The sequence below is a fragment of the Daktulosphaira vitifoliae genome, unplaced genomic scaffold (genome assembly GCF_025091365.1).
Source record: "Daktulosphaira vitifoliae isolate Bord-2020 unplaced genomic scaffold, ASM2509136v1 Scaffold_3, whole genome shotgun sequence".
Taxonomy (NCBI): domain Eukaryota; kingdom Metazoa; phylum Arthropoda; class Insecta; order Hemiptera; family Phylloxeridae; genus Daktulosphaira; species Daktulosphaira vitifoliae.
This window is the reverse complement of record NW_026099574.1, coordinates 40608718-40618357: the sequence shown is the minus strand read 5'-3', so window position 1 is coordinate 40618357 and position 9640 is coordinate 40608718. Positions and strand designations below refer to the sequence as shown.

The 9640-nt window shown below is 24.4% G+C and overlaps 1 long non-coding RNA gene across 1 annotated transcript; it reads right to left on the bottom strand.

Annotated features, from left to right (window-relative positions):
• Positions 1 to 1814: 1814 nt before the first annotated feature.
• On the bottom strand, positions 1815 to 4831 carry LOC126901894 (uncharacterized). Its single transcript, XR_007703144.1, has 3 exons — positions 4500 to 4831; positions 2327 to 2728; positions 1815 to 2265 (listed from the first exon to the last, which is right to left on the bottom strand). It is a non-coding gene; the product is annotated as an uncharacterized LOC126901894 (long non-coding RNA).
• Positions 4832 to 9640: the final 4809 nt, after the last annotated feature.

The window sequence follows — 9640 nt, the reverse complement described above, 5'->3', positions numbered from 1 at the left end:
CGGGTTCGTGGAATTGCTATACGCAGTAGACCATACAAACTCAAAATATACAAAAGCGGAGACTTCATTTTCCGGTAGCACACGCGTATGGTTTCCTTACAACCGTCCAAGGGTTGTTATATATATATATATACTGAGTAAACGGTTTTTAATAACTTAAGTACCCGCTGAGATCATTTCAGTGATTTTCATAAGCTCTCGAGTCCGATTTCACGGTCAGGCTGTAATTATATTAATTGCACTTACAGTTCCGTGCACTCTATTTGCACTATTGTTTATATGGCTGGATAAAACGTTAAAATTGTTTACGTATTGTAGGATACTTTAACCATTAGTTCCTTGAGGAATTTATTTTTTTATACCCATGTAATCTAATCCATTAACGCCCACGAAGACATATAGTGCACATTAAAATATCAGCTGTACAATATCTTTATTATAAATTATTAAATAATAACGTATATGCATTACATTATTATACCTAAGCGGGTAGAGGAGTGCGGCCAGGAAATATCTAATTATAAAAACAGCAGTACCCACTCCTCACCTTTAGACGATAGTTTAAATTGTTGATCACTTCTGAAATACTGGTACAAAAGTTGTTATCAATCAGTAATTTCTATAATTCATCCCTTATGCACTATGAGAGTATCAATTTTATTTTTTTATTGGCAACATACGTATTTAACTAGCCTAATAAATGGGAAATTATATATTAAGAAAATGACTGGTCGATAACAACAATTAGTTGTTTAATATAGTTGATTAACAATTTAAAGTATTGGCTAGAGGTGAGAAGTGGACGCTGCCATTTTTATCACTAGATATTTCCTGACCTCACTCATCGACCCGCTTAGGTATGAAAATGTTAAGATTGTCTATAACTACAATAAGTAAACAGAAAAAGAAACAAGCAGATAATCATTATCGACAATTACGCGATAATAATATAGAAAAAAAATAATTTTGACGTTATCAACCGATTATCGATATAAAAACAAACAAAAAACAAGTTTGACCGACAGTATAGTTACAACCTTGACTTGTAACTATCGGTCTAAAGATAAACTTTGCAACAATTTCGGATTGTCAGCACAAAACTGAAGACGTGAATATATCTGTAAATATTTTAACTAATATGTGATACATGTTCTGAAAATGAAGAAACCGCAGAAAGTTTGATACCTAAAAGTTTCTTAGATAACACAACTCGAAGATTTACGTAGGATATAAAGTAGTTAAAAATAACTGGAATGAATTATCATTTTTCGAAAACAAGTCAATGCAATAGCTGTAAAAAAATCAATATTTTTTAGTATAAAAATTAACTATATCAACTGTAAACTCTACGATAATGGTTCTTAGCTATTATATAAAATGTTATTTTTGAAAATTTATTCGAAATGAATGAGTTATGTTTTAGACTTTATGTCTAGACTTTTGCGACCCATGGTGTGACCTTCAATAGTGGTATTTTGCACCAGTATTAGTTATTGAAAAATGTGCTCATTTCGAGTCTGGCAGAATGTAGAACAACAATTGAGGTATTTAAGATTTGATCTGATATTAAAGAATAAAATTTCCGTGGTGCTACAACTTTAAAATGAGATAGCAAATAAAATTAAGAATAATAAACATGCTTAAAAATGTTCATTATTTAAAATTTTTATTTTGGATAAAATGTATAAATGTCTCACGGGGCTATATTTAAAGAAGTATTTTAGTACTAGTATGGTGCATTTGTATATTCGTGGTATTTTAATAGAAACGGCGTCATTAAAGCTGAAATAGTAGTAGTTATAGCAAGGAAAACGGAGTGGGTAGGGGATATGGGAAAAATAATAAATTCATTTTTAATTTAGTTTCTAAAAATCAAACTGTTCATTTTATAAAAGCTAATATTCAACGTGTTAGACAAGTAACTGTATATTATTATATTCCTGTGGTTTTGTAGCTATTTGTATTTCAAATACTACAAACTCGAGACTAACAAACTACACCTTACAAAATCTAAGCTTTCAGTGAATATTGAATGTCAATAATTTAGTTTAGCAGCTATATTTAGTTTGGGCTATAAATACATAGAACAAAACTATTGTTAAGAACACTCGAATAAAATGTAATACGTGACTACTCTTGACCCGGTTGATACTTATACAAAAAGTAATTCAATTTGAACTTCTATTATGACATCAACAATGTCTTGGGACGTTTTTCACTAGGGCTTGAGGCTCTCCCTGTGACGTTAGTCAACACAATACCGTTCTGAAAAAACGAGTTGCATTAAAATAAGTCCAACGAGGTAGTTAAGGTAGGACGCAGTTACCTGTTTCGAAATTCGTTTTGTGTTTTCCTATGAGATATTACACGTCAAAATTCATCATAAGCACATGTGAATAAATGGAACGTACGCATAACCATAAAGGGTCGACCACGTCGCAATTATGTCTACGGGCCACCTGTTGGCGTGGAAAATCTCTGACGATAATCACGTGTCATGTCGAGGTGTTGTTCTATTTTCCTTTTGACGAGTCTGTGACTGGAATATAACGACTACAGGCAAGACGGGTAGATGTGATACCCATGTCAATATTTATCCTTCATAATTACAATAACAACGTCATGGTCAAATGAATAGATGACTGATTTTAGCGGTCAACGCCTCGTTTAATCAGTTTAATAACGGCTCGTGAACGAGGGTAGAGGGTGACACTAAAAGTTGAAGGTTCTAAGAAAAAAAAAAATTGTTTCACACTTGATAAATACAAATCTGCTATTCACTTTTGAATTATAACATTTTTAACATATTCACACGCTGAAACACTTGCTGCGAAGTTATCTTATAGCTCTGTAGTGTTCGGGCAAAAGGGAGTAAGTGTAAAATTATAACTTTTGAAAAATGAAAATCAAGCTTACAGTTTACGTTTAATCCCAATTTTCACACGTCAAAACAAATACAAAATAATGTTTTGTGTTTCAAAACAAAAATTATATTTCTTGTAACGTTCAATTACATTTTTCCAAAAGTTATAATTTTACATTTATCCACTTTTACTGGAACGCTATAGAATTTTCATAACTCTATAGATTTGCATTTAGTTTTTTTTGTACAGCATACTGAATTTAATCAATTCTTGAAATTTTATTTTCGTGGTGGTAAAAAAAGTTATAGCCGCTCAAATCTGAATATTTGTTATATATTATGTGGTTAATAAAAATACATGATAAAACAAACTTTTACTACCTAAACCGAGTACTCGTATTGCTAATGCCTTAACTGTTTGAAATATGTTATAATAAATGTATATATCGTTATTTAATACCCTGAAATATTTTCCGAGCATCAGCTTTGTTATTTGATACACTTTCCGACAAAACTGTCTAATAAAATATAGACAAATTGATGTTATCAATTATCAACTCGGTCGATGTAACTTTGTTTTAAAGAAAAACAATTAATACTTTGGGTATTGCTTTCGCTAACGAATTATTGATCATTTATTTGCTTTGACGCTATGCCATTGTGTTTTTATGGTAAAGCCTATGAATTAAAAACAAATTATACGACTTAATATTATTGACCGTGGTTGGTGTTATTGCGTTCATCATCTACATTTCACAAATTAATTTATTTTTATATATTCAAAATACTAAAGCTAAGGAATTAATATTTCAATTTCTTATTCATTTTACACTCTGATTGCATTACATGGATTCTACTTTATTTATATAAGATTAATTTTTGTAATTTAAATGTAACATTTTTATGAACAAAGGCAAGTATAATTTATATTTGACAAATACCAAATTTAAAAACAACAAATTAAACAAAGTCAATTATTGTTACGAATTTTTGAATATTTATTTACATTTGAAAAAAAAACAATGTAAAGTTATTTTTATTTTATCAAACTTTAACTTATTCAAATATTTTCCCATGAAATTTGAGCTGTTAAATAAAATTAGCGATGACCCAAATATATGGTGTTAATATAAAATTGTTAAAAAAAAGTTTACAGTAAAGAAATTTAGTATTTATAAATATATATGTAATAAAATATATCTCCAATGCACATACGCCTCTTCACAATTTTGTCAAAGGTTACATCAAAGTGAACTTTTTAATAGTTTCTAAAATTGGGTATAGAATATCACATTAATGGTATATAGTAATATATGTTTCTATACCATTAACTTCTATCTCACTGAAAAATCCATTAAATTGTTTACAGTTAATTGAATGACTAAAAATTTAATGTGATCATCAAGTAAATTAATAGGTAATAAATTATTAATTATAACATAATAAAATTGATCAATTGTGACTAATATTATTTAAAATTAAAACAGTTACATATTATGTTAAATTTCAAGTATGTAACTAAAAATTCAATTGTAATTAAATAAAATAATAGCATTGAAAATTATCATAAGACTAGACTGAACATTTGTATTTTTTCAATATTTATTTTCGTATAATTTAAAGAAAATTTACTTACATATCTAGTAAACGACACTTGAATATTGCACTTGATAATACTATCGCATAGAAATCGAAAACGTGAAACTTAAAGATATATTTGTTTGTATTTGCTTAAAGAATAGTATCCCAAAGGTACCATATAGTGTCCTGTAGACGATTACTGACGGACCATACGATTCTCACATTTGAAATATTCTGTAATGTTTACTGAAGTGCTAGTAACATTGATTTTAGGAACTTTGTAAAGTAATCAGTGTTTTTTAGTATATTTGCATCAATGTCAAAGAAACAACTTTTGTGGCAAACTTTTAAAATTAGTGTATCGTAAAAACTACTCAAACAATAAAATAACTTAAACAATATAGATTTTGAAAATAAAAGAACTCAATTATTTTTATTATTTAAGAAAATCAATGAAATAATTAATTGATTTCCAAAGTAATACGGATACTATAGGGATAAAAGTACGATACGCTATTAGTATAGATGTGCATTAAAAATCAGTTTGTATGAGAAGAGAATTTTTGTTGATTATTTTTTTAATGATATTACAAATTGATTTACCTTTTTTAATTTAAGTTTTAAAATTTTCTTAAGAATTATTGTTTGATAAAAACAATCAGTGCTGATAATAATTGAAAGAGACAATTGGTAGTTACACGCCTTTTGAAGTTTTGTGCTTTAGAAAGTTTTGGTTTCATTAAAAAATTCCTTTTACAGATTTTTAATTAATTAAATACTATTGAAAATAATAAAGTAAAGTTTTTTAAGTTCGTTTTACTTCTTCTTTCTTTATTGCATGAGCCCACTATTTTAATTTTAGTTGGTACCCTGATGCGTATCTCAAAATAATACATAATAATTAAGAGTCAGTTTTAATTGAATTTAACATTAACTGAAAATTAAGTTTGCTGACTTTAAATGTATTTATTTAAGTAATATTTTTAACATTTTTGTTATAAATGATTCTTTTGGTATAATGACATAAAAATACGTATAGCAAGAATTGATAACTTGTGGTTAATATTATTTAAGATAAAAAATATAATATAATACAATTTTTAGTAAAAATATGTGTTCATGTTATTTTTTTTTTATAAATTTTACAAAATTTTTACATAAAAAAAAATTGTATAGATTTTCAAAAATTATCCTTTTTTTGAAAATATTTTTTTAAGGTAAAAAGGGCAATACGGAAAATACATTTAATTTTGGATGTTGATAAAATTGATAAATTCAGCAATTTACATGAGTATAATAGTAAAAAATAAGTAAAATAAAATATGAAAACTTTTTTTTTTGTACCTTAACGCCTGATGCGTTAAATTAATAAAATTAATGTAATCTATTCAAGTTATAATACACATTAACTATTAATATTTTATATTCACTTAAAAAATTCATCTACCTTAAATGATATAATAATGAGGTGATAAATTAATGGTCGGTGTCATAAATTATTTACTTACGATTTCTTCCAAACCTAGAATTATACTATACTTAAAAAATATAAATAAAAACTTATAAACGTTATTACTCATTGAAATATTTAATAGTAAATAATAATAATGTTGATAATTATTATTTATTAAAATTATTAATAAACTATTTTAAAAAATAAATACTTAAATTGTTAACAATAATTTACTCTTTAAAATAAACTTATCTATAAAACGACTTTGATTTGATTAATTTTTGTTTACAAATTATTATTTATCAAAATATGACTTATGAAAAGATAGTTGCATTATAATATATTTCTTTGTATGATATCACAGTTTTAATTTAATTTGTGAAAAACCAAGAATTTTATTATCAAACAAATATTATATGAATTATTATAATTATCTTAATTTTTCATATAACTTAGTTAATTTTTCTACGTACTTTTCTTGAAATATTCTTATTAAATTATCAAGTTATCAACTCGAAAACATGACACAAATTTTTGCTTTATTTGTGATACCACTAACTAGGGATTCTATCAGAAGGATTCCCAGGGTTTCAAAATTTCTGACGACAGCATAAGTCTCAGGCACTTTTCTTAAACTCCAGGAGCATATTTATGGGAAAAGCTAGAGAAGTGTGAACTCTCTTGAAATTACTATGATGACCTTATTTTTTTTTAGATAATGTTACTTTATGAAGGATTTTGAATAAAAAAGTCACCAAAATAATAATAATTCCTTTAGCTTTTCGAATAAAATTTTATTATACGCCTGATACACTTTTTCAAATAGGACATAATATAAATCGATGTACCTATTACATTATATCTAATATTAAAGTTTTAATAATAAAACTTTAGGAACTATATCATTAATTATTTGAAATAAGTTTATAAATAAACGGTCAATATATTTTACTTTCCTTGTAAATCAGTAAAGCTGACCTACCTTCTTCTAAAAAATACATCTGCTTTTTACAATTTTGTTAGTAATCATTGCTGCACAAACTTTTTATATTGATAAATCAAATGTATATTAATAAATTTAGTAGCTTGGATTGTATAATATCCACTGGTTTTTTTGTGATATGAAAAATTTTATGGGACGCAACGGCACTTCCCGCCTCTCTTCCGACTGTCATAACCACTAACCACTTTCATTCAATTTACATCCTAAAAAAAAAAACTGTGGACAAAAATATAAAAATTTAGAATGAAAAGAACTGGGTATAGTAGCAATAATAAAAAATTGACTATTATAAATTATATAAATATATTTGTTTATTTATGAAAGTACATTTATGAATTACTTGGTTATATAATTTTAATTTATAGCATGACAGATCATTGTTAAACTATGATAAAAAAAGGTCATAATTAAAATTACACTCTTGAAGTGTATAGAGGAATATATTTAATAAACAACACTGTCATAAAAAGGTTCAATTAAATGTTACGTTTAAGAATTTGCATTTAAAATTGAAAACATCGAAAAAAAAATTAATGCAAAAGATTACTGATTATTTGAAAATTCTTAGGTACGTTGATGATTCATTTTTTGATTCATCTTTAAGTAACTTATATAACAATACTATTAAAGATTAATGACAGATTTTTTGTTGGCATAAAATTGACCAATGCGATCAAAACGATAAATTACTTACACATCCCAATAACTTTAAAGAAGAAATAAATAAAATGTACATGACAAAATTTTTATTTTTAAAACAATTACAATTTAAGAAAATTAAAAAAAAGAATATAAAAATAAAAATCATTTTAAATCATTTTAAAAGTTATTTGACTTTATAAGCGTTTATATTTTTCATTCCAAGTATATAAGATTACTTTTATGATTAAAGTGATGAATCAGAAAATTAATTTTTCACTACAAAGAAAAAAACTAAAAACTAAATGTACATATTAATCTAGGTAAATTAAATATAAAGTTATTGTATGAATGATATACATTAACTACCTAAATAAATTATAAAACATCATAATAGTTAATAATTTTTAAACTTTTGAAGAGAAATATTTTTCTCAATAAGAAAAGTAAATATTATTTATATTTATATATTATTAAATAAACAATATACGGCGATAAGCAGTATAGTTTAAACATTTCATAATAGATTTTATTTAATTGAAAAAAAATAATAATCAAAGAAAACATAATACAATTAAATAAATTTCTATTTGATTTTTTTATATAACAATATTATTAATATATAATACTACAAAGTCTTTAATGATGGCTAAATTTTATCAATAAAATCAGTATATTGATAGGGATTTCTTCATAAAAATATATAGGTTAAATTTGATTTATTTTTGTGAATCATATACATATCATACCAACTGTAAGAAAAAATTATTCCTAAAGGTAAAAATTTGCAAAATTTTTCATTTTACTATAATTTTTTCAAAAATGAAATTTTTATTAGTCAAATTTAAGATAATTATTTTTCTTTTAATATGCATTTTATAAAAAGTTATTTATTTATAGAGTGATTATTTTAACACTAGCCTTTTAATATCTCTTAAAATAATAATTTTTTGCGAATTTTTTTTTTTTTGCGCTTACTTATTAAACTAGCTTAGTTGATAACAAATTTTGGACCAGTATTCTAGAAGTTATTTATAATTAAAAATATTAATTGGATGTGAGGTGAAGGCTATTCTTTGGTCTCTCTTCTTCCTCTTAGTTATAAAAATGTTAATAACTTCTGAAATACTAGTCCAAATGTTGTTATCGATTAATCATTTTTTTAATTACATAATTTTCTATTTTATAAGTCATTTAAGTATAAGTATAGTATGTTAACATTAAAAAAAATAAAGTTGACACTCTTATATGACATAATGGCTGAACAAAAAAAAATATTTTATTATAGATAAATGAAGATATAGATGTTACAAAAAAAAAAGCAACAAAAAATTCACAAACAATTTATTATTTTAAGAAAAACTGGTTCAGAGAAAGTGAAATGTTCATGTCATTAAGAAAAAAAAATAGGACATAATAAAATCAATACCTTCTCATCACTCNGTGAAATGTTCATGTCATTAAGAAAAAAAAATAGGACATAATAAAATCAATACCTTCTCATCACTCATCAAAGCTAAAAAAAATTAAATACAAATAATTTAAATGTGAAAATGATTAAAAATTGTATTATATTTCTTTAGTATACTTCAAGATTTCAAACTTAATTTTTTATATAATGAATAAAAAAACGTTGATTTATTATGAATTTTACATATGAAGGTCGAAAAATGTTTGGTTTTTATAGAAAAACGAATGAATACAACTCTAATCATTGTTAAAATATGATAATAGATTATATATAACAAATTTATTTTTATTTTAAAAAATTGACTTAAACAGTCAAAAAGTACGTTTGGTTACTGTTCATTTGAATTAATTTTATTATGGTTTATTTTTTAATTTTATAGTGTTAAATAAATAAAATAATAATTTACTTTTTAAATTTTATATCAAAATAATTCATAAAAATTGATTGTTTAGTTACAAATACTGAAAAATTATAAAAAAATATACATAGGAATAAATTATTATTCATTAATTATAAATTAATAAATTATATTAATTATTATATTAATTTTTTAGCTTCGATGCGAAGCTGAGAAGGTATTGGTTTTACTAAGATGTGTTTTTTTTTTTTTTTTTTTTTTTTTTTTTTTTT